The following is a 25,513-nucleotide window of genomic DNA, read 5'->3' on the forward strand; positions in this document are numbered from 1 at the left end:
TGGCAAGTAATTTGGAGTTGAAAAGTGCACCTTTAATTCTGAGCCTTCCCTAATTTCTCCAACTGAGATGGTTTCCTTTTGCTTAGCCTAAAAGAAGGACAACTGTTGCACGCTTTTATCACTGTCCAGCTTCTTCCTTCCTATTTCACCACCTGGTCCCCTGGATTTCCTGCTGAAGTAGGACTGTTACAGGCTAATATACAAAATCACCCAAATGCTTCTAGCTTTCAAGTTATCCTTTTCAGTTGAATAAAAGTGGTTTGGTGTGGTGTTTTTTGGGGGGAGAGTTCAGTTGTTTTTTTTTTTTTTCCTTTCAGTTCTTTAATTTTCCATTTACCTACTTCATAGTAATCTGAGCTTGTGGTGAGACTTCATATCAGACAGTTTTGGTTTCCTAAAAGTGATCACACTGAATCAATGACCCCCAAAATTTCTGATACCTAATGCTGACTGTTAGACTAAGTGCATGATGCTAGAGTAATTTCACTTCTTCCTTGTTCTGCCCCTCTGTGTGGGATTTGGAAAATGCTTTAATCAGCTTTTTTCCATTCTTGTATCTCATCGTATCTTGGTCTTTTTTTATTTTTTCTTTGCTTAGACATCAAGTGGAAAAGAAGCCCAAGGGCAGTAGCAGAGACTTTATTGCTGGCTTTGCTTACAGAGCTCAGACCAAGTTGCCAAGAAAGCTACAGAATAAAATGAGTTCTTCACATTCTTAGGACATTCTGGTAGAAAGTGTCTTCTGCCTCTGTGGTCATTTGAAGATGATAAAATGCTGCTTCATGTGGGCCCATTCCCTGTCTGCTCCTTCTATCCCTGCCTGCCGCTCCAGGCATGTACTTGCACCCCTGCAGTCCACGGACCAGTCTCTTGTCCCCCAGTGCTTTCCCACTGATTATCTTCCATCATTTATGACAGCTCAGGCCATTCTTTGAACCCAGTCCAACAGCAGTATGTGTCCAACCCCTTTGAACTGTAATGCAGCAGATGGTTTTTCTCTCAGCATGCGTTCAGACCAATTAAATAAGCAGTGGGTTCCCTTTACTAAGGCAAGGTGCAGGTAGACGGCAAGGACACAGCTGCCACTTTATTGCCTTAGCTCTATTGCCAAGAGTAGGAATTAGTATTATCTTAAGAAAGAGAGAACATAAAAATTTCAAAAGTTCATTAGAAAGGGGGAAGAAATCAAGGAGAAATTACGTGAATAATTCAGAATCAGTGGTGTAAGATGTGAGCTGTTGATCACTGTTTTGTTATGCAGACATAGATTTCCATTAATATTCCTTCCTTTGAAAAACAGAAATCTTGTCTCTGCTGTTGTATGCTTAATTGAACACTTGAGGCAGAAAAAACCCTCACGACAAAAAATAAAACAAAACAAAAGACCTGTGGCATGCAGATTTATTCTTCAAATGGCATTTGTGTAGAAAAGTTGTCCCCTGCTCTATGTCCTAACTAGATTCTCTGAAATCTCAGACCTCTCCATGAAGTGGGTATAGGGATTTGGTCAGCATTATAGAGTGCAACTGCTGTGAGAAAAGTGGAGTTGCAATGGGTTGTAGAAAGCTAATGTTACACTTGAAAGCACTTTCTTCAGAAAATATATTTTTGTGTATATATACATATTGTTAAGACCATCCAGTATTCTCTGGAGAGGGAAACCAAATCCACAGTTAAATTGAATTGTTATTCTTTAAGAAGACTTCTGTTATTTGCAGCCTAACTGTAACAGAAAACAGACAGTATATTAGCACAGACTCTCAACAAGATATTTTAGCTGTAAAATGTCAAAGCCTCTTCAAAATGAAGGAGTAAACTATTGCTTGGCTTTAAAAATGAGCATCACACCTTTAAGAAAACATTGTTGCCCTACTCCTTGAAGAGTGGCGAGATTATTTCAGTGGAAATATATGCCCACAGGCTATGTATTTTTTGTGTTTTGTTTAACACCAGTTGGCATCTGAGCTGAAGAAAGTTTAAACCAATTATGTGTAGCTGGTGCAGCAAAAATCATGATTGATATATTTACAACACAGGGTCGATTCTTCTGGTAGTGTTATTTTATTAAGGGGGGGGAGGGGACATGAGGCACATGACTTTGTAGCCCTAAATTAACCCAATGCTCTGATCAATACAGATGTTTCCTTCCTCAGTGCAATCAGTGTGTGTTGCACTGATTGCAGCCTGTAGACCTTGAAGAAGAGACAGCTGTGCAGTTGTTGCTAAGCCTATTTCCCTCTTCCCTTTAACTTAGTGGATTATTTTATACAGTGGAATTATGGGAATTTAAAAATGAAGAAGTGCTGTTGAGTCATCTAGTCCATCTTGCAGCAGGATTGTTCTTTGCAGGTCTTTGTCCAGTCATGGACAGGCTTTGTCCAGGCTTTAGATGTGATTGGACTTCAGCCAATTTCCTCTGGAAGATTATTCCACAATAGAATACACTTCATTATTAGAAATTTTTCCCCTGTCAATTTTACTTTGCTCAGTATAATCACATTACTCTTAGCTGTAGTTTCCTGAAAAACCCTATTAAAAAAAATCCTTAGTGTGTGTATCCTTCCAGAGCTTGTAGATAATTATCATATTTCTCTTTCAGTAGTGGCTTTAGTCAATCTATACATAGCTATATTTAGTTATTTAATATTTTCTTATAAATCACTCTTCCTGATGACTTCTATTGCTGCTATCATTGAGCCAAATCTCAAATTCTTCTTTTTAATATTCAAATAGAAAAGGCTGGACTGAATAAAAACTTATAGATTAGATCATGGTGTCATTGAAAACCCATCCTTTGAACGACTGTTTGTGCCTTCAAATCTGTCTCAGTACCAGCTCTTCTAAGGCAGACTTCATCAGTAAGATTTGTCTCAACTACCTTATCTGCAGCATAAGTACCTACATCAAAGCTACTCTCCCTAGATTCCTTTTATGATCACTGGACCCACAGCTGTGTGTATTTCATCTGTGAATTCACCTATGTTTTAGGTATCCATATTTAGGATGAGAGGAACTGAGCCTTAGAGGCACTTATTTCTCTCTATCTAACGTCTCTGTCCTGGACCTCAGACTTCCTTGGGTATTTAAATATTGGGTGTATGAGTGTTCAGACATGGTGGTTCAAGAAGTGAGAAGTCTCGATGTCATCCACGGCAATGCCACCACAGCTTTGAAACAGCAGTAGAGTGGTTTGAAACTTGGAGAGGCTTGATGCATTCCTTACACATTTGAATGGTATTGAATTCAATACAAATGTGTGATGGTTACATTGAAAAACAGGGATTGGATAAACTTGCCTTTTGCATAGACATAGAATCACAGAATATCTTCAGTTGAAAGGGACCCATAAGGATCATCAAGCCCAAATACCTGCTCTTTGGAGGACTACTTAAAACTAAAGTGTATGACTAAGAACATTGTCCAGATGCTCCTAGAACTCTGACAGGCTTGTTGCTGACTGCTTTCTAAGGGAGCCTCTTCCGGTGGCTGACCACTCTCTCAGTGAACCTTTTCCTAGTGTCCAATCTGGCCTGAAGGAGGTGCAGCATTTACCTAGAGAGCTGGAGGTCTAGATGCCTGAGACATTGGTTTTCAAGTTTCTTTGGACTGAAGGAAATGTGTGGTCGGTCAATGCCTTTCATTTTCCAAGTCCTCTAAAAGATGACTCTTACATGACAGTTACCTACTGTTTTCCCTTCCTCTATTAGGAATTTATTTTCTGCGGACAGCTTGGTGCTCTCAGTCTTCACTGCAGCCCTAAGTAGATGCCTGCTCAGATGCAGTTCAGCTGGCCATAGGTTATGGTTTGCTCTCCATATGGGTGTAATCATTCCTGGTTTGTACCGGAGTAACCATGAAAAAAATCAGCATCTGCCTTTTGTTCATTAGTATAAAAATAAGGTAAATACACTTTCCCAGTGGTTGGTTTCCTTCTGTCAGATTTTCTGACAAAATATGCTAAGCCTCCATTCCTTATAATTTGTATGTAATGTCCAGGAAAAAAACTGTTCTAAATTCCTTGGGAGGGCAAACACCAGAGAAGGAGGAGAGCTGTTGAAATTGAAGGATGATAGCTGCTCAAGATGATATGTTTATTAATTAATCCTGAATGAATTTAAACTGAAAATTAAAAGAAGTTTTTCAAGCATTCCAAGAGGTGAAGTTCTGGAATAAACTCCAAATGCACTAGTTGACAAGAAAACCAAAATAACTTGTACAGAGAATTTGGTAAATTTAGGGAAGTTTTTGTGAGAATACATAGAAGCATTTACAAAAGTTGGAAAAAAATAAACTATACATGTGATCTGAAGTCATAGTGTTACCAAAGAGGCTAAAAAGGAGACCCACCACTGCTCATGCGTTTGCACTATCACCTATTGGATGTTTAATGCAGAGATTAGTGGCTTCTTCTGGTTGTTAACAGATGTCAGAAGGTTACAGTCCGAGGTCAGTGTAAGAATTTCCTTGCTGTTACCAGACCCTTGGAAGTGGGGATGTCAACTCCCTTCCCAAAAAACATTTAGGACATTAGTCTTGGTCTTTTGTTGCTAATGCTAGCAAGGGCTTGTGTGTTGTGCATGTGTCTCTGTGGAAAAGACACTGTGTCCACCTGGGCAAAGCAAGAACAGAAAACTGGACAAAAACTGGTTCGTCCTTCTAAATGGTGCAGTCCTTCAATATTGCAGCCCAGGCACTGTACCCAGACTTTTCTCAGCTGAAGCCTGTGCTGAAAGCATGCCAGGCAATGGGATTCTGCTCCTAATTCACAGTAATGGAACAAAATGGAGCTATCCTCATCACTCACAGAGACATGGAATCCTCAGAGACTGCAAGCCTTCCACTGCATGCTATACTTCACTGTGATGCTAGCAGACAGAGAACAGGGTTGTCTGTTGGGACAGTTAACTTTGAAGCATCACCATACTGGAGATGAGAAGGACTTGGAGCAGTGTGCATTAGGCAGGTATTTTTAGCTGCTTTTTCTTAAAATTGCTCTGCTTTCCTGATACTGTTTTATCATCACCATGGTGAACTAATTCTGCCACTAGCCTGTCTGCTAATAATCCTTATCTTGATAAGCTATTCCTCATTATTTCTGATTTTTCAGAGAATGATGTCTTGGTTCTTTTTAGCAGCAGGCATGACTGACTGCTCAGGAAGACTTCCTAAACTCCTCTCAAATTGTTTGATCTTGCTCCTCTTTACAGCTACAGCTTCCATGTTTGTTTCTGAGCCAAGAGGGAACATTATGCTTTTCTTTCTTTCAAGTAATGTGGGCAAACACCTGTGAATCGCAGCTTGCCCCTGTTGCAGTAGGTGTCTGTTTCAAGGAGGGCATGATGGTCCTCTTGTTTCCTGTGGATTTTTTTGAGTAACACGGTGAAGGGTCTAGAAGACAAGTCCCTTGAGGAGCAGTCAAGCTTTGGAATGGGCTGTCCAGGATAGTACTTGAATAACCAACTTTGTCGGTGTTCAAAAGATACGTAGATGTGGCACTGAGGAACATGGTTTAGTGGCAGATTTGGCAGTTCTGACTTACTGATTGGATTCAATGATCTCAAAGGTCTTTTCTAACCTAAATGATTCCATGATTCTGAGAGGGGATGTTACTGGTGGATAGTTCTGAGTCATTCCTCCTTTTATGCAGGAATAAGGTATCATAATCTTCAGATGTTATGGTTCTAGTGTTTAAGGACTTTCCAGGGCAGCTGAATGTCATAGTCATGCCGAACTTACCTGTGTTGTCCTCACAAGTCTTGTGAAAATATTATCTATATTTAACTTATTGGAACGCCTTTTTACATTTCTTATGATTATTTGAACAGGGTTTTCCAACAATTGTCACTTTAATTAGAAAAGGGAAAGTGTTAGAAATTTATTGCATCTATCGCATTCAGCTGCTTTACTCAGTCTTTCACTGGGTTGAAATAGTGCAGCTTGGTGCTTCTGCCTTGCTTTTAAAACCAAAAAAAACCCCAAAAGTATGTTCCTTTGAAATTTCTGTTCCAACCTCTAGGCTGCAATGATGGCAGCACATTTCTGTGTATCTCAGATACTCTGTAGAGATGCAGCAAGCTGACTTGGGCTTAGCATTGCTAAACCAAAAGCAGTGACTGTGTTGTGTGCTTCTTCTGCCTGTGTCACGGCAGGTGGGGACCCTTCCCTTCAGAAATGTCTACCACAGTAAAGTTGCTCAATACTTTGAACTTGCACAGAAATATTTTAGGTTGTGAGTCTTTGCACCTTGGATGCTACTTTTGAGACAGACTTTAGAGCAGTGAGTCCTCTCTGTCTTTTTCCCACAGGTCAGGGAAAAAGGGCATTTTAAGCCCATAGAAATTTGCTTTCTTTGGGTAGAAAAAGGTCTACAATCTTATAAACCTCCTCATTTTTCTTTTTTTAACAGGGAATATGGGTTTGTAATAGCTTGCCAAGAAGCTAAAAAGCAAGGATTTCACTTTCTTGTCTACTTCACTATCAGTTCAGAATTGGCCTAGATCCATTTGCTTTTGCTGATTATGCTGCTGTCCAGTATAGGTAGTTTGTCTGAAGCAGCTGTGGATGAATATCCTTGCTGCAATGGATGACAGGAATCTGTTAGTGGGTAGGGATGTGGGACTGGGTGGACTGTTTCTGCTTCCCACCTGTTTTGTTCAAGCAGTGCACCCCAACTTTAAATGCTGATATCCCTGATGAAAAAGAAAAAAGCACCACAAAGTAACAGGTTAAAAAATGTTTTCTTGCATTATCATGTAGCACACTCCAGTACACACAGTATAATTTTGTCAGTGATGGTCTGCAGGTTAATATGCTTTATTGAAGCTGGTTTATTCGACTGAAACTGAAATCTGTGTAAGAGGCTCTTTTTTTACCCTAAAATCTATTAGACGTTACATCTTAAGGGAGCTGTAAGAAGATTGACTCCCAATGATAATAATTTTCTCTCTATTTCAGGGAGAAGTTAGAAGGTTTAATTTTACCTACAATGATTAGTATAATTTTATATGAGAGATAAGAGACAAGGTATGACATGCAGTTTCCTTAATTTGTCTTTGTTACCTACGTCAACTGTGAATCTCTTGGCCTTGATGCACAGTCAAAAGGGGAGACATTTTTTTGTACTTGTAGATTTACTCTAAAAGGAACAAATTTAAAATAAGGATGGTAATGATGGAATCTGAAAGAGATATTTTAAGAAATGAGGTATAGTAAAGGAAGGTTTGTCATGTCCATTTATTCCCCAGTTTTAGTCTTCGACTGAATGCAAAGCTGGGGAACCTAAGATCTTGCAAATTTGAATACAAAGAAATGATGTAAAAATGAGAAACAGCCTGCTTTGGTAAATATTGCTAACTGGCATCTAGAAGTGATACATAGTGTTGAAGATATTGCCCCTTGATTGTCAGTTATATAAATCCAAATCTAGAAAAATGTTATAAATACTCACTCTAATGTATATTCATTTGCACAGAAATAAAAGCATTTTCCCCAGTGCCTGGCACATACTGAATATTTCATGTAACAGAACGGAAGGGATTTTATAGGTTAATGTCTTTAAAACTAAGAGATCACAATACATTTCTGACATAGTGCTCCAACCTATACTCTTATTTTACAGTTTAGTTAATTCTTAGTGCAGAAACTCTGGTCCCGTGGTACAAAGAATCCTGCACCAAGTACTGCTCATCTTGGTCGTTTTGCCTAAGGCACCGAGCAAAACTTGTGTCTAGCTTTGACAGTAACCGCAATTCCTTCTGGAGTAACAAGAAACATAATGGATGAAGGACCTAGAGCACGAGTCTGATGAGGAGTGGCTGAGGGAACTGGAGTTGTTTAGCCTGTAGGAAAGGAGGCTCAGGGGGATCTTATTGCTCTCTACAACTACCTGAAAGGAAGTTGCAAACAGGTGGGGTTCAGTTTCCTCTCCCAGGTAAGAAGCGATAGGACAAGAAGAAACGACCTCAAGTTGTGCCAGGAGAGCTTTAGATCGGATATTAGGAAAAATTTCTTCAGCAAAAGGATGGTCAAGCATTAGAACAGACTGCACAGGGAAGTGTTTGAGTCACTATCCCTGTAGGTATCTAAAAAATATGTGGATGTGATGTTTAGGAACGTTGTTTAATGGTGATTTTGGCAGTGCTGGATTAATAGTTGGACTTGATGATCTTATAGGTCTTTTCCAATGTAAATGATTCTGTCATTCTATGATATAAAATAAAAGTTGAAACTGTTTATTTTACCTATTAGACTGCTGGATTAGGATTTCTCCCACCATAACATAACCAAGAACCCAGGAAATTATTACTTAGTGTTTGGTTGTTTTCCTTTTGTGATCCCAGCATGAGAGTTGCTTTGATTTCAAGAAAACTTGAATTCTGTAGAATGGGATAGGCATCTTCCAGGTAGAGGGTTGTAGGCCGAATAAATACCATGTAAAAGAACTGATAAACTGCAACCTGGACCTGGTCTGTCACAGACTTCAGAAGAGCGTGACTGAAGAGACCAGACAATTTGTGTTCTGTTTTCATAGATAGAATTCATTTGTAGATGAGGGGGGATGCTGAACGTGTAAGAAGGTGGTTGAAAATTATAAATGTTCAAGAATCAGTTCTATGTTAGTACACATGATGGTCTGAGGACTTCTTTAAAAACAGTGAGTAGCACCTCTACTGAAAAATAAAGAGTGCAGAAACAGTGATACAATCCATCTCAACTCTAAGACATCACTGTTTCTACATTCTTTTTTTTTTTCAGTAGAGGTCCTACTCACCCTTCGAAAAATGGCCCTCAGAGAATCCTAGCTGTGGCTAGGCTCTTCTGACTGATATTTTCAGGGAAAACGAAGTCTTTACAAGGAGATAATCATGGTACTTCTCAGTCCTCTTTCACTTTCACACCTGTCTGACCTGACCTAAATAGTAAAGCCAAGGTCCAGAAACTTTGCACCTTCCAGTTTCTGATGTGCTTATTGTCCTGTGTTCTTTTTCATATTTATTTATTTTTTTAATAAAAAAACTAGAGAAGTTCTGTTACACAAATTCTTAAAGGGTGATTGTGGGTTTTAGTTTCTTTGACAAAATACTGAAAAGAATTTTGGTTTTGGTTTTTTGTTTTTTTTTTTTTTTTTTCAAGTCAGCAAAAAGAACTTTCAGTTCTCACGGGGAATAAAGCTCTAGAAAATGATCTTTTTGTTCATCGAAAATCATTTTAGCTCATAAGCTATGCTTTCCTTATCTTGATGGAAAAAAAAAAAAGATCAGATTTCTAGATCAATAATGTTGAAAACAGCAGCAGCAGTGATCATCCTGGATGCATGTTGTTTTCTGATGTGCTTTTGCATCTGAGCATTTCCTCATGCTGTAAATATCAGCCTGACTTACAGTCAGGCTTCAACCTCACATCAAGCAATGGCAAAAAAAATAGGGGCTGTTTAAATGCAGCAAGGCTTGGAAAAAACAATTTTTTAAAAATGCCAGCATGTCAAAACATTGAAGGAAAATATTGAAGTGTACCAGTGTGCTTCCAGTTTGTCTGTTGCTGAATGCTTTTTCTATTGAATAATCACATCTTCTAGGGTCTAAAGCAGTGGTTCATTGTATATAATGCGTGCTTCAAGGCATTAAAAAAAAAAGAGAGATTGAAATTACCTGGAGGAAACCAAATCACTTTATTTCAAAGACAAATTAGATTGATCTATCTTGCCATTCTCCATAGATTTCATAAGCACATTACTTGTTGAAGTGGTACCAGGCATTTATATATTATAGTAATTTGCATGCATTCATTAAGCTACACTTTGTAAAGCTCTCTGACAGGGGCATTTGATGAATCCTTTTGTGGACTGCATGGTTTCTTTGCGAGGAGCAATCTGTTAAATCATGCCTATGTCCTTCAGTTTGTCAGAACCAGTAAATGAAGCAGATGTTAGTAACTGTTGGAGAGTTTGGGGTTTTTTTCATGTTTGCAGACTATGGGGTAACTGTGAAGGGCATGATGTGTTCGTAAAACTGACAGCTGGTGTTATTAAAGATAGAAAGTCTGCTACAAGTGAAAACTTTCCCTGGCATCTTCTAGCAACTCTAGGAGGTTTTTTAGGACAGTCAGGTGGGTAGTCATTTCTAAAATAAACACTGCTAATATTATGCACAGCAAATTGTGTGCTTGTACTTACACACAATTGTTCTTATCTTTGGTTGCAAATGTTCTGTCATAGAGCTATCTCAGCCATGCAATAATTCGTAACATTTCTCTGTAAATATTCTCAGGTCAACAATCCCTTGAGATGTGTCTTTGAGCAATATAATTTCATGCATTATTGAATTAGTAGAATTTTACACCTGGTCAGTGTTTGAAGGTTACCTTTATGACACAAATTTTGCTGGACCTGACAGTTCAGTCCCTGGAATCTATTACCTGTCATGAAGGTCACTTGACTGAAGATGTTACAGCCAGGGAATAGCATACATTTAGGTGGTTAATGTGCTTCATCTGATGAGTGGTAATTCATGTCAGGGTGTGGTAAGATGAGTGCTTGTAGTCACCTGTAGAGGCCTTGCAAGTGAAGGTAAAATGGGCAGCCATGAATTGAGTAAGTAATGAAGGCAATAAGTAAGAGGGAAAGCATAGCTTAGGGAATGTCTCAAGAGAGGCAGCGGAGGTGGAGGCGCTGATCTCCTCTCTCTGGTGACCAGTGACAGGACACAAGGACATGGAATGAAGTTGCATCCAAGGAAGTTCAGATTGGACCTTAGGAAAAGGTTCTTCACTGAGTGGGTGGTCAGTTGCTGGAACAGGGCCCCAGGGAAGTGGTCACAGCACAAAGCCTGTCAAAATTCAAGTAGTATCTGTATAGCATTCTTAGTTGTTTGGTCTAGATTTAGGTAGTCCTGCGAGGAGCAGGGGGTTGGACTCAATGATTCTTATGGGTGCTTTCCAGCTGGAGATTTTCTGTGATTCTGTGATTCTGTGTGGAAAAGGAGTTACCAGGCTAACTGATGAAGAAGAATATGTAGAGAAACTGGAGGACATTACTGTAGAAAATAAAGTGAAAACTTCAGGCCACCCTCTGATCTTGCAAATTTTTATTGGTATTATCTAGTAAATAGCTCCCACTCCTTTTTAAGTGGTATTTGGCTGATTTTCACATTAACTTTAATGACATTCTCTTTGTGACTACTCTATACATTATTGTGGAAATCCCTTTTGGGAAACTGAGTAGGAGATGCAAAGGGTAGAGATGTAGTGGTGTTACTCATGGCTTTGTGGTTGAATCTGAACTTCTGAGCCTGGCTTGTCTGCAGTTGACATCGACAGCAGGAATGGAAACATAGTGCATAGAATAAATAATCCTAGAAGTTGTCATGTTTGTAGCGATTGCCTGAAAATATGTAGAGAAGACCAGTGAGGGATTTCTGTTGTTGTTCTTGCACATGAAAGTAGGCAGCAGCTACAAATCAATGAACTGTTGCTTTTGTAAGAAGAATTGGCAGAATCTTTCATGCTGTTGCTGGATAAAAATTTCTACTGCTTCTGTTTCTCAGAGTGAAATTCTGTCTGATTATCTTGCAAAAAATGAGTAGTGAAATAATTATCCATGCTGATATTTACATTTAATTTCTCTGCTTGAAAATTACCGGCTCACAGAAGGGAACAGAGGGAGTCTAGGACTCCTTCGGTTGTCTGAGCCTCTGGAGGAGAAAATGCCTGCTCTTCAGCTGGGGCACAGAGGTGCTCCCAGCCAGGTGACCATTGATGCGTAGTGGGTATAGAGTGTTCTGTAACTGATTCTCTTTACCTTCACTGGGAATCATGTGGTGGGTACCAGTATTGCAGCTGCTGGGGAAAGCTCAGGCAAAACTGGGGGGAGAAGAAAAGAGGCAAGACTTTTTCTAATATAGACTCCTAATTATATTTAAGAGCTGGGACTGCATAGCAGCCTTGTGTGAAATGGTGTTTCTTGTTGCAGAGTGCAAAGATGCTAATGATGCCACAGAAATACTCAGTACAGCATGTACTCATAATGGTGATTATCCAGAACAGAGATTGGACCAAGTGCATTTGGACACATGAACTTTCTTCCTTTTTTTGTTTTTTTTCTTTCTCCTTTGTGTCTTTCCTTGGTCTGCTGAGCCTGTTTCTTTCTACCAGTGCATCTTCCTCCTCCCTTTTGCTTTCTTAAGCACATTAGATTTATCAAATGCATTGCTCTCAGGGTCACTGCATGAGAATTACCAGGAAAATTTACAGAGACTCTGAGACTAATTGTGATTAGATGTTATATGTATCCTTACAAGAATGTGCATCCAGAATTTCACACCTGTAACAGAACCTCTGTGTTCAGCATTTTTGGACAGTAAAGAAGTAATGCACACAATGATGCTCTTGCTTTTTCATGTGGTTTCCCTATTCATGCCACTGTCTTGCTCCAAGTTAAAGGCAGAATATTGCTTAAATGTATTTAAGAATGCTTGTGGTTTCCTAAATCATTTATATTTTCTGATGTGCCAATGGCATTTTTTCATATTCAATATCTTGGTTTTGTTTTTTCATTGCAAGTAATTGTAGCAAAATTGCCAATGGAAAATTTGATTTTTTTTTTTTCCAGTTTTCTACTTATTTTGAACTTGTGTGTAGAAGTTGCTTAAGAATCTATACAATATTATGTACTTTAAATACACTGTAAATTATCATGCCATCATTGTTATCACCCAGAACATTTCTCAGGTGATGCACAACTTCAGAAGTACTAGTTCATAAACTCATTTCTAAATAGAAATTTTGCACAATATTTTTTGAATTTTATATACTTAAACCGTATACTTTTAATGACTTTAAATATATATATATATATAATCTGTTTTTCAGATCTTGGATTCTGAACCTGAAGCCATTCTTGATTATGTGCTTCTTGAAACTTGGAAAGTATCTGCAATAAATAGGTAAGTGTAATGGATACATTCATGTTTTGTGTTGGATGATTGGGAGTGTGTGAGTTTTGTTGACAGTTTAATGCTGAACTTCTTAAACTTCTTGATAGATCTCAGTTGCTATGAATAGGAAAGAATGATGGATCTTTGTAGGCTGAATTTTCAATAGCACAAATGTTTTTTGTAGGGTAGAAATTCAGAAGGGTCTGATGTTCACAGTTAGTCAGAAATAAATGTGTAGCCAAACCCACAAATAACTTCAGATGAGCAAAAAGGTGAGTCTCCATGAGCAGGTAGAAGTTTTGAAGGTAAAATCAGTGAGTCAGAAGAAGTAGCTCTAGTCTAGATCCCTCCATACTTGAGGCTGTGCTTCTTCTAGCTTTACCTCTGTGTTTGCTTTGGTTTTCTTTGCAACTGCTGAAGGTAGTAAAGGTACGAATGCAACTAAATCCTGGGAAGAAGATGGCCATAAAGGTTGAAAACTTGAGTACGTTGAAGTTCCTGAAAATTTTCTCAGTTGTTTCAGTGAAACTCATATCTCACGTCAGTCATTACAGAAAATATTCAGGCAATTTCAGAAATACATTCTAGCATATAGCAAAGCAATTTTTAGGTGATGTAATTTTTAAAAGTCGGGTCACACTTTATAGTATTTGAAACTCTGCTGAGCTCCTAGCAATGGAGAAAGATAAATGGGAGAAGATTTAGAAATTTTTCTTGTTTCCAAAGAGTTTATAGACCTAGACAATTTTTTTTGAGTCTCAGCTCAAAGGAGTAAAATCTTTCTTGAATACATGAATGTAACAGTTGAACTTACCTTGATCAGTATGAGAAACTTTAAAGAGATTTACAGCTGGGAAGAGGTTGAATTCTTATGAAAAAAATCCAGAAGCAGTTTTCAGTGTAGAGGATTCTTCCACAGAAATGTTTTTTTGCAGCAAGTCGCTTATTCTGTAAGAATTTGAAAGCAGCATATCTTCATAATGTGCTTCACTTGTAGGTCCCAAGATATCTGGCAAAAGCTGGAGAAGAACCATTGTTTCAGTTTTATGTATGGGGTCAGGTACCTGCCTAGATTACTTAATGCTCTACTACTAGATCTCTTGGATGTTCAGACCTGTATTCAGGCCTGTTAGAGGATTCTACATCTAATCATTCTTTTCGAGTGTGTGCAAAAGATTTCAGTGTTTCCGATGTTTGCATTTTCCTAATATTTCTCATATCTATTGATATGCCCTTACTACTCTCCTTTTAATCTATTCCCCTTTGTGGTACATTTCTTTGGTTTCATTTGTTCTGCTTTGTTTTCTCGTTTGCTTCTTTATTTTGCTTTTCCATGTTTTTTGCTTTTTCCTCTTCTTAATTCATTTGCAGTCTCTGGAGATGGGCAGCAGTGTGACCTTACACAAGGAAGAGCTTCAGAAAAAAAAAATCATAGCAGAATGAGCTTCCCTTTTAGTGCCTCTCTAGAGAGCCTGCTATAAAAGGCAACTTGCTGCCATTCTTGTAAATTTTCTTTTGCAGCCAGCTCTGCTGGGTGTCCCCTTTGTGCCCTGTGAACATCTGTGTTGCAGCTTATGTCTGAACCCAACTGGAGAACAAATGTGTGAACCTGCTTCTTATTTTGAGCTGGAAGCTGCTGCTATTAGTAGGGCACGTGGCCTTGATTCACCTGTGACTTCTTAATCCCCAGCTGGGAGCAAACCAGACGTCTGGCTGCTCTCCTCCCACTAGCCATGCCCTTGTCCGTAGAGTAGCGCATTTCCCTGCTTTCCTCAAGACACTGCCCAGTGCCTGTCAGTTGTTAACATTCGTTTCCTCTCTAAATTTTTCACAAGATGTCATGCAGAAAGGAAGAAAGGAGTAAGCACTGTAGGACTTTTGTGGGATGGCTTACTTTCCATTGCTTCTGGAAACTTTGCCCTGCATGCACACAGTCATGCAGGCACCACCCTTCTGCATAAGGAAGAAATCTTGAAACGCTGAAGTATTCCGGCTCAACGGATATTAGAGCAGAAGAAGCAGCTTCATTTCCCAGGCTGTGCACAGGGTTTCAGGAAAAGTTGCAATGGTTCTGTGCCAGTTTTGGACACAGCGCAAGACAGCTCACTGAGCATAAATTAGGAACTTAACCTCAGCAGACTTGCTTTAAGCAACTTTTTACTTTAAAAGGAAAAAAAAAAGGGTGACAAAAGAGAAAGTGCTATCCCACTTGGGTGTGCTCAGGAGTGTTTGCAGTGCGTAGGTGATGAACTGCAGTCTTTGTGGCATATGTGTGTCTCTGAGAGAAAAACAAAATCTGTTGTGTCAAGTTGGCTCCAGCTTATGCTCAAAGGGCTTTTGTGACAAGCCTGGAAGGTGCAGAAACTTTTGTGAAAAATCAGGTGTGATAGCAGAGAGCAACTGTAACACTGGGGGGGAGGAAACTGGAGTATTTGAGGTCAGTCTAAGTCGGCAGCCATCAGTGGGCAAAGGAGCACAGCGGATTTAGCAAGAGCAGCACCAGTTCAAGAGCTTTCCTCAGATGTTTGGCTTGGAAGGACTCAGAATTAGCAAACCTTCCTGTCTGACATTAGCTGAAAAGGCTACTGGACAACTTTGTTTTCCTTCCTTTTCAGTAAATGGTAGAAAGGTATGTGAGTTTCAGAGCTTTTCAAGCCAGGTTAGAAAAAGTTGACCCCTTCCTTTCCAAGAGTAACCATCAAGGCAGTCCCAATTCAGCCCAGACATCTCTGCATGTATGAATCCTGCGCAGGCAGTGGTCTCCCTTGTTCATTTGTGTATGCACTTGTTACAGAGGGAAGGGTTGGTCTGGCTGATTGTACGACTGCAAGTGCTAAACAGCTAAAATTTCTAAACAAAAAAATCTGGTCCTCTTTAAGCGTTGGCAGACAGATATCTGTCTTCCATTGCAGCAGACTATGCCAAACTGCAGAAGAACTGCAAAGTTTGTGTTCTGAAACCTTGGAGGAATAAGTGGCATGCTCTAACCTTTTCTTTTTTAAACTACACCCAAATCTGAAACATTAAACACAGAAAATAATGTTAAATGGTGACAAACAGCCAAAAACTGGGAAGTTCAGTTGGAAGGCTTGTGCCTCCTCTGTCCATGGAACAAAGCCTTGTCACAGGGCATGGAGCTCTTCAGCACTGCTGCAAGGGCATTGCTGTCAATTGACAGCAGGCAGTAGTCACCTATTGTGGGGGCAGTCCCTTGATTGTCCTCTGCAGTTGGGTCACCCAATATGTTGCATGACCTGATGTAGGGGCCAGGAAGGTGGCTGGTAGTCTTGCAGATGTGTACAGCTCACAAGACCCCTCCAGAAGTGCAGAGCGACTTACACCATGTTGAGAAGTGACACCTGGAAGGAGGATACTGAATACATATTCTATACCAACTAAGCAAAATAGTCTTCCTTAAAGAAAAAGAGCGTATTCTGATCAGACAAAGAACTTACGGGTACCGACTGAATTGCATTCTGAATTGAGCTTTATTGAAAAACATAAATATTTTACCTCTTCAGAAACACTTTCAAACTGCCTTTGTGCTTAGTATTGTTACCAGAAAAAAGTCATGCATGGATCTTCTTCTATTCTGTAACCAGTTGGCTTGGTTTATAAACAAATACTGGGACAGAAACTCCAATAAAATGAACTCCCTTCCCTTTTTATTCCCCTCGTGAGATAGACAAAAAGTGCGAGGATGTTATAAGAGAAAAAATAACGGTTTACTAACAAGGAAAACCAGCAGCACCACAAGGATATAAGGGAAATGGCTTACCCATAGAAAAGGGAGTTCTCTGCTTCACATGGTCCCCTGGGAACAAAGGGGGAAAAGAATGGCAGAGGGTCCTCCCTGCCACCATCCCCCGTTTGCCCAACGAAACAAAAGAAAACAATGGGAGAACAGGGACAAAAGCAAAAACCCAGGAAAATTGCACTGCTCACAAGGAACCATACTACCAAACTGGCTGCTACACACCACCTGGTTAGTTCTGGTTTTAACTGCAGTGGTGGTGCCAGTTTGGAATCTCTTTGTTCCCTGCCATGTGTTGTCCCGCTTGGCTTGGCTGGGCTGTAGGCGGTAGCGATTCATTTCACTTTTGATTTCTCTGATTCAGTGGTCCCAGCACTGGCAGGGGTTCTGGCACAGGCAGTGGTTCTGTGTGGTGAGTGGGTGGTGGCAGTGCTCCAGTGGCTGTCCTGGGCAGGCCGTGGGGGTGAGGCAGCATCTCTCGGCTTTGCTGCTGTCCCTGCAAGGCAGGGACGGTTTCCATTGGTGGCTGAGACCGCGGAACAACTTTTACATGTGGCAAAACCCCGCCCCTTCCAACTCTCTGTGCTGAGCGGGTACCCCCCTGCTTCAGATGACATAATGCTATGAATATTCATCACTATAGCTCTCTTCCCTGACTTGTAACTATAACACCGGTAGGGAAGGACTCCTCCCTTATCGTTCCACCATTTCATAGAAAAGTCTCTCCAGACACTGCTGGCTCATGTTCAGAAGCTGTCAACCAGCACCCCGAAGTCCTTTTCCATCAGGTAGCTTTCCAGCCACTCTTCCCCAGCCTGTAGCACTGCATGGGGTTGTTGTGACACAAGTGCAAAGATCCAGCACTTGGCCTTGTTGAACCTCATGCAATTGTCCATGGCCTATTGATCCAGCCTGTCCGGATCTCTCGGCAGAGCCTTCATCTCCTCCAGCAGATCAACACTCCCACCAAACTTGGTATCCTCTGCAAACTGACTGAGGGTGCACTCAATCCCCTCATCCAGACCATTGGTAATGATATGAAACAGAATTGTTTTAGTTAATTAAACTGAGTTGTTTTGTCAGTTCTTGCTCTTACTTGAGGCTCCATCCAGAAAGGACAGTATTGCTCTCAGTGAGCTTTGAATCAGCCACGTGGAGCATGGGAAATAAAGCAGGACTGTACATCAGTCAGTATGAACTCAGCAGTAGCAATTTGGTTTGATTTGGGAAAGTGTCAGCTTTTAGCAATTCCCTGTTCATTTTTAATTTGCTTCCCCATGTAGGCACTCTGTTGTATTTAGTTATATGGACCTCGGCTGTTGTCCCTTCTATTTATCAAAGTTACGCTAAGAAGTTATGCATTAAAGCTATTTCGCTTTTCTGAATTGATGTGTTGTTGCAACTGTTTGTCTCACTTTGCAGAGCTAGGAAGTATTTACCTGTGTGTAAATGTGTATTTACAAGGATGCCACTTTGATACCTGGGAACCTAGGAGCAGCTTCCCCTAATTAAGTGGACCAGCCTTGGCTGAGTCAAGCTGCTGAACATGGCGTGTAACACATGGTGTTATTAGTTGAGGATGTCAATAACATGTTACACAACTGTCAGACTTCAAAAATAAAGCACTAATAAGGAGCTTTGAAATGGTCTTGTTTAAGATTTGTTACTGTTTATAATACCAGTTTGAATACAAGTTTAAGCTCAAGTGCAAGAAAATGAAGGAAAATGAAGGCACTTTTTCCGCTTAAATGGATTAATGAATTTGAATATGGAAGAAAGCAGCAGTCCCCTTATGATGTGTGTTTTGTCCATGTTGCATTAGTCGCCTAGCTGGCTGTTGTCTGCAGGGATCTTTTCTGTAGATCTCCTGAGCCTCCATGGTAGAGTCACTGCCTGTCACTACATCCCCTGCATGCATGGGGTGAAGACAGTAAATGTCCAAGTGGGATTTTTAGTTTAAACACTCAAGAAACCAATGCCAACAGTGAAGAAATGGATACCACCTACTGTTGATCCTGTTATGCTTTTTTCCTGCATTTGCTTGAGGAAAGTGTTTCCAAATTGGAGAGGCAGATGCACACTCATGTGGTGCTCTCTGTATAGACACTATCAATGCCTTCTGCTTCCCATCTCTGTGCATCCCAGCAATGTGTATCCCTATTCACGATGCAATGGTTGGGTCTGTAATCCTACAGACACATTAAGTGTGTGATAGCCAAATGTAGCAACATGTAAACAAAGTATCCTTATTTTGTCAAGACAGACTACCCAGCATAAAGTATCATAAATTGATCCCAGGAGGACAGACCTAGAATATAAACTGTAGTGCTTTGAATATATGTGTATTATAATTGTACTGAACAATTTACAACAATTTGTATTGTATTACAGCTGACAAAGTATTTTACCTTCTAGTAACTAACTAACACAAATAGTGTTGATATTTTCCCCATATTTATAATTAAATTAATTGCTTTGTGTATTAATAACAGTTCAGTGTCAGAGCCTGAGCTGTAGCTGCCAGTAATTCACAAGCAACTTGTTTGCATATTCAAAATATGAAACTGAAGAGTAATTGCCCTTTTTGCAAGTGCGTATCTTCACAGCTTAAATTTTACATAGAAAAGCCCACTGTGTTACCTAAATATTGTCATGTTCAATATCAAAACAAGTGCTAATAGAATGTCTTTCAGAAATGAAGAAAAACTTTGTGCTAAGAGATCAGAAGGCATCTGATGAAAAATAAATGAATAGCTCATATTAGCTAGGAATTGTTACTTATTTCCAAATAAAGCTAAGTTTTGAAAAAAAGATGTTTCCTGCCTTTGAAAGTGGCATTTTTCAGAGCCAAAGCTGGAACATGCAGTACAATTTTTTGTTTTGTAATGAGATTTAATTGGACTAAGGAACACTAAGAAGCATTTGAGGATTGACTGAATTTTTCAAACAGGAGCTGGTTTTTTTTGAAAGTTTCCTTAGAAATAGACTTTCTGCATTGGTATCTTACATACTTTAGCTTTTTTATTCTTAGAATCAAAGCAAATTAATATTTCAGCATAAATCTGTCTAAAACTTCAGTTGAAGAAAGTATCCTCTTCAGCTTCTTGGGTTATTTATTTATTTATATTTTTAATTTTTCTTTTTTCTATAGGTATGATACTTTATTTGTGGTGAATTCCTTGCTGCTGAAGGACAGTATTTAATGTAGCTGATGGGTTTGAAATTTTGCAAACCACTGGCATTTCAGAGGGCTGCAGAGTGGAGCCTCAGTTCCATCTTAATATTGCAGATGTACACTGAATTATCCTGGGAAGAGCAAAGGTTGATTAAATTCACAAAATAAGGTGATTCATAGTTTTCTAAATATGTCACTCAACCTATAATTAACTCAACTGTTTACCAGTCACATACATGCTAATGAATCCCACCAATCTCAGTTGACCTGCTGTGATGAACTTTGCTGTCACGTAATATTATTTCCTCTGTATTTTCACTAAAAAGAGTGATTGTAGCATTTATCATGTGCAAAGCAAAAATGATTGAGGATTTTATTATTTTTTTAGTATCTGCAATTCCTGGGTGCTAGTAAATTAATTACATTTAATTAGTAAGGCTGTAAAAGATGAGATTCCTTTTTGTGAAAGTGTTTCCTTAAGTTTAATCCCCCAGAGATTTCATGTGTGATAGTGATGAAAGTGGCTGCTTTTAAGTCAGCATCAATGATACAATTTTAGAAATAAAGTTGAGGTTATCTTTTCATGCAAAATGTGACGAAATTATAAAGCTTTAAGACTGATATGGTAAATATGATTTATTATTATTTCTAAAGTTAGAATCACCTTGAAATTGCATTTTTAGCTGTGTGTTACCAGTAGCTATAAGAAATTTAGCCAGAACCATAAATGAATTTATCTCATGGCTGAGCTTCGCGAACGAAGATTTGGGAAGGCTTTATCCACATTTGTTACAGGCACGTTGGTGACTTATGAGGCCAATATGTGACAGACATATCCGGTTGCAAAAGGCACAGCAGAAAGACTCCTTAGATGGTGTATTCGGCAAGACACGGTTCTTCCTGCGTTGCCTTTTCTCCTCGAGAGTGATCCTGCGTGTGTTCTCAAAGGCTTCCGCAGCGTTATGGATGCTGTGTCTCCAGGCCTCCCGATTTGAGGCCAGAGTGGACCAAAGGTTGGCAAAGGCATACAGGTTGGCAAAGGCATACAGTGCTTTCGGAAAACTCCACAAAAGAGTACGGCGTAATAAACACTTGAAGAAAAGCACAAAGATCAGTGTTTACAAAGCCATAGTGTTGTCTACTCTCTTGTATGGTTCCGAATCATGGGTCATCTACCGCCACCACCTGCGTCTCCTAGAACGCTTCCATCAGCGCTGCCTCCGTACAATCTTAAACATCCACTGGTCAGATTTTGTGACCAATACATCTGTTCTTGAGCAAGCAGCAGTCACAAGTGTAGAGGCCATGCTGATGAGAACACAGCTGCGTTGGGCAGGGCACGTCTCCAGGATGAAGGACCACCGCCTCCCCAAGATCTTGCTCTATGGTGAACTTGCCACTGGCTGCCGCAAGAGAGGAGCCCCGAAGAAAAGATTCAAGGACTCCCTGAAACAACATCTCAGCCTTGGCCTTATTGATCACCATAAAAATGAATTTATCTACTTGCCTACTAAATACAGAAATATATTATTTAAATAAAAATGTGATTATTCTTAATTTCTACTTGAGTTACAGGTAAATTTCCAAAAGGTTGCCCTGGATTATGAAGTAGTATCACTCTTTCCCTTTCCAAGGTTTTTGCCTCAAAACTTTACAGGATCCTGGATGAAAATCAACATTGATCCATAAAATAGACATCACTGTAGCATTCACGTGTGTAGGGTACAACAGCTGAAAGGATTTCTGGCCTTCGGTTATTTCTGTCAGGAAAATGGAGATAGATAAAGATACAGATATATAATATTTAAAGCTGCTGGGCAGTGGTAGGCTGTTTGCAGACAGCTGCATTTTCAGCTAGAATGGTTAAGTGGCTAATTAAGTGGACAAGTCAGGTCTCAGCATGCCCTTAGGGAGAAGACTGCTGTATCTCAGCTTCCTATTAAAGTTTTGGGAAAGACAGGTTTGAAGCTGCAGCGATCTCATTGTGAGATGTGGTGCTGATTATGAGATGGGCTTGCTAGAACCCATTTTACAGGACTTTACTCAGTGGCTACTACCCGCAGAGAAACATAAAAGGTTAAAAAACACTGAAAAATTTTGAAAACTGAATTTAAAGCATCACCTTCAATTGATTTTCTTTCTGGGTTATTATAAATTGTTGCTGAATTTGTTTAGAAGGCTGTTTACTTGATGTTTTTGTGGGTTTTTAAAAATAATTTCCATGATTTTCTTACTTGATTCATGCAGTGGCATCATCTATGGTGACCAAACAGTTGTTTCCGTGGTGATAAATTGCAGTGTTACAAGCATGCTTGTATGAATCAGGTAAGAACAGCTCCACTATAAATGGAGAAAATTTGCTTGCAAAAATAACTCAGAAGTATTTAGTAAAAGTTTGCTGGAGAATGGCTTGGAAATAAAAAATTATTTTAACATAGGTGAGTCTTCAGTACATCCAAAGACTTCAGCATGGCTGATTTTATAGTGAAACTCAAAGGGATCTGTCCACATCTGGTAACAGCAACCACCTGGAGAATGCTTAAAATAGCTAAATAACTCCATGGTAAGAGTGAATTAATTTAACTGTATTTAAAATAAAAAAAAGCTTCTTCTTGCTCGCCCTCTAAAATATGACAACCAGCATCACAGCTCATTGTGATTAAGGTCTAGCTCCTTAATAAATTTCACCCTAAAAGGATCTTGAGTACTTCTGTTATGTCACAGATTCAATTCTGATTCCACACTGGTACAAGCCAGGAGCTCCGCCACTGAAGATGATCAAGTTGCATCAGGCTTATGTAAATACAGATGAAATGTGGCTTGTGTACTTTATATGGAAAAAGGAATGTATGTCCAAATTTACAATGCCCCAAATGGTACTGTTATATGGTATACTGCATCATCATGGATTTAAACATATTTTGGGGTACATGGTAATTATGGCAAAAAGACCCTGGATATGTATAGTGACAATATGAATTAATTCCACTCCTGTCATGACAGTTCTCAGTGGGAATATTGTGCCTTGCCTGGGCTCAGAAGTTACTTCCAATAAGTATGGAAATAATGGCTCACAGTGCTGCAAATGTTAGGAGATCTCAAGGGAAATCTCATCAGATTGTGTGATAGGTTTGAAATTAATTCATGTCCCAACTGTATTTACACAACATGCAGTTGTCTCTCTGATGGCTTATAAGGAAAGGTAAATGCTACCATCCTAAATCAGTGAGGAGACTTGCTGCAATATGCTCTCTTGGTAGAGACTAAATTTTTTTCTGAGTTGTACAGAAAGTACAGGCAACTTGGCAAATAGTTATATAACTTTCTTACACTGCAGAGTTATTGTTGTCTGGTCTGTAACCTCATTGTGCCACATCATCATCTTTCTTGCACTTCTCCTTGCCTCCAGTTCAGCAGACATTTTTACATTATCCTTTTGAAAATCTGAAAGGGAAAAAAATGTTCAGAACTTCTTGCTTCTGCTGTGGGTAGGACCCAGCTATAGATTGATCCATTCACCCATCCACCTGTCATTCCTAGATTGCTCTTTGATGACGGCTTCTTTATGGCAGTGTTCTGGCCTCTTTGCAGGCTGGTTTGGGATTGTGCCAGGCTTTGCCTGGGCAGATGTGCAGAGCTGTGTCACGTTAGGCCAAAAATTGTCTTCCCACTTTCCCAAAAGAGCAAGGCATTATCATCCTTGGAAGAATGTACGCTCCACCATACTTGTAAGTCGTGAATATCTCAGGAAGTATATGACGAATTTGCTAGCCCATGGGTTGAGTTTCTTGAATCCTGCCTGTTCTGGAGGGCATAAGATAAAAGCTCAAATATGAATCCTTACAAGATGTAAAGCATGCAGAAAATTCGTTCTGTGTTCAAGAACTCTTTAAAGGACTAGAAGAGGAATGGTCTTCCGAAATCTACTTCTACCCTAAAGTTTGAATACTAGCACAAAGTATTTTTGGAGGCTCAGGGCAAAAGGGAAGTTAGCACAATATGAGATGTGCAAGGGCTGCTAGCCTGGACTAGGCCTTTACTTTTTTTAAAGCACAGTGACTTTTCACATTGCTTTTGAGAATGTGGAAATAAAATGTGAAGGAGAGACTGTGCGTATCTGCAGCTTCTCTCTTCTCTCACTGATTTAGCTTCATTTGTATTTGGCTTCCACATTTAGCAGCAGTCTTCCCTGGGGCTTTCTTCCCATTGTAAAATCCATCCTTTCTCCGAAAGGTATTCTCTTTGTTCCTGTGTTAATTCTTTTATTTCCTTGAAGATTCAACAACACAGTGAAGAACGTTTAGGATCCTTTCTGTTAACTTTTCTTCTTTCCTGGTAGACTGTCTACAGACAGTCTTCTAGTTCTCTTTTTCCTTATTTTATGTGTTTACCTAAACTCTTAAGAGAGCTCACCTCTCCTTTTCTTTCCAATAGCTATCACCTGTAGCAGGCAAAAGATTGATTGGGCAACCCACTTTCCATCTCTTTGCAGATTTGTTACATTTATGTAAACATTTGGTACAGTGGTTTTGATGTGCAATAAAGTCTAATTCTAGTTAAAGCTTCTTTTTTCTCCTCCATTTTGATAAACTGTTTGATCAGTGTATCAGCAGTCACATCTGGCACAAATGTCAGAATGCAATAGATATCTGTCTGCCTTTAATTAATCACATAGAAGAGAGAACAAGAGAAAACCCACACAGTAATCTGTTTCTTTTAATACTAATGCTTCCAGATTCCAATCATCTTTATCAGCTTATAAAACCCATCTGACAATATATTAAATCTCCTTCATTTTATCTGATAGGTACAAATACAATCACCTTTATTTCTCCTTCTTATTATTCATGGTTGCTGGATTTTGTATGTAAGTTGAAATTGTACTTTACCCTCGTATTCATCTGGAAAGGAGAAAGGACTGTATAGCCCTTTATTCCTTGCTTTGCTGAGCCAAGGTAGTTAGGATGGGGCTTGACCATCCAAAGAGCCATACAGTAAATTCCGATCAATCAGTCACTAAGATGACCAAAAATGAAACATAGATTTACGATACGTCTGCTGCTGACAGACAAATACAAGACAGTGAAGTTGCAGCAAGAGGATCTGAGCAATCGTTGTGACTTGTACTGATGTATGAGATGGAAAGAAATCAGGTTGTTTCAGAATCAATGTTGGGTTCGTAAGTGGCAGTCTAGAGAAAAACAGTTGTTATTATCTATCAACCAAACTGGTTTTCAATTGAATTGTTTGGGCTTTTTTTAACTTTATGTGCCAAGAAATTAATAATGTAAGTACATTTCTTCGTGCTTTCTGAAGCACTGAAAATATGAACCTGAATAGTGTATGGTACTTTAAAATTGTGTTTAGCATAGAAGTATTTATCTATTTGTCATGCAGAAGGAAAATTAATAATCTCCTTTGTGCACCAAAACTTTTGTGCTGAATTTTTTCTGAAATTTCATTATGTAGAAGCCCTATGGAAGCTGCGCTGTTCAAAACAGTTTTCTTTTCAGGTACTGTAATGTGTGTTTGTTCAAACAAAGAAATGGTTATCTGTTGAAAAGATAGCAGTGATAAATTGCTTCAGGTTTCATGCTTACCCATTGTTTTCCATTTGGTATTAAATTCCTGGTTGAACCCCAGAGGCAGATAGAT

At 39.3% G+C, this 25,513-nt stretch overlaps 1 protein-coding gene across 8 annotated transcripts in view; it reads left to right on the plus strand.

Moving 5' to 3' along the window:
• ENOX1 (ecto-NOX disulfide-thiol exchanger 1) overlaps positions 1-25,513 on the plus strand; it is a 361,700-nt gene that overhangs the window by 63,422 nt on the left and 272,765 nt on the right. For 6 of the 8 annotated variants that reach the window (XM_032680006.1, XM_032680009.1, XM_032680002.1 and 3 more), the window contains exon 2: positions 12,865-12,938. The gene's annotated coding sequence lies outside the window, so the exon portion shown is untranslated. Of the gene's footprint in view, positions 1-12,864; positions 12,939-19,930; positions 20,028-22,105; positions 22,184-25,513 lie in introns of all 8 variants that reach the window. The other 2 variants (XM_032680004.1, XM_032680003.1) reach the window with 2 other exon arrangements.

The sequence above is a fragment of the Chiroxiphia lanceolata genome, chromosome 2, assembly GCF_009829145.1.
Source record: "Chiroxiphia lanceolata isolate bChiLan1 chromosome 2, bChiLan1.pri, whole genome shotgun sequence".
In the NCBI taxonomy this organism is placed as follows: domain Eukaryota; kingdom Metazoa; phylum Chordata; class Aves; order Passeriformes; family Pipridae; genus Chiroxiphia; species Chiroxiphia lanceolata.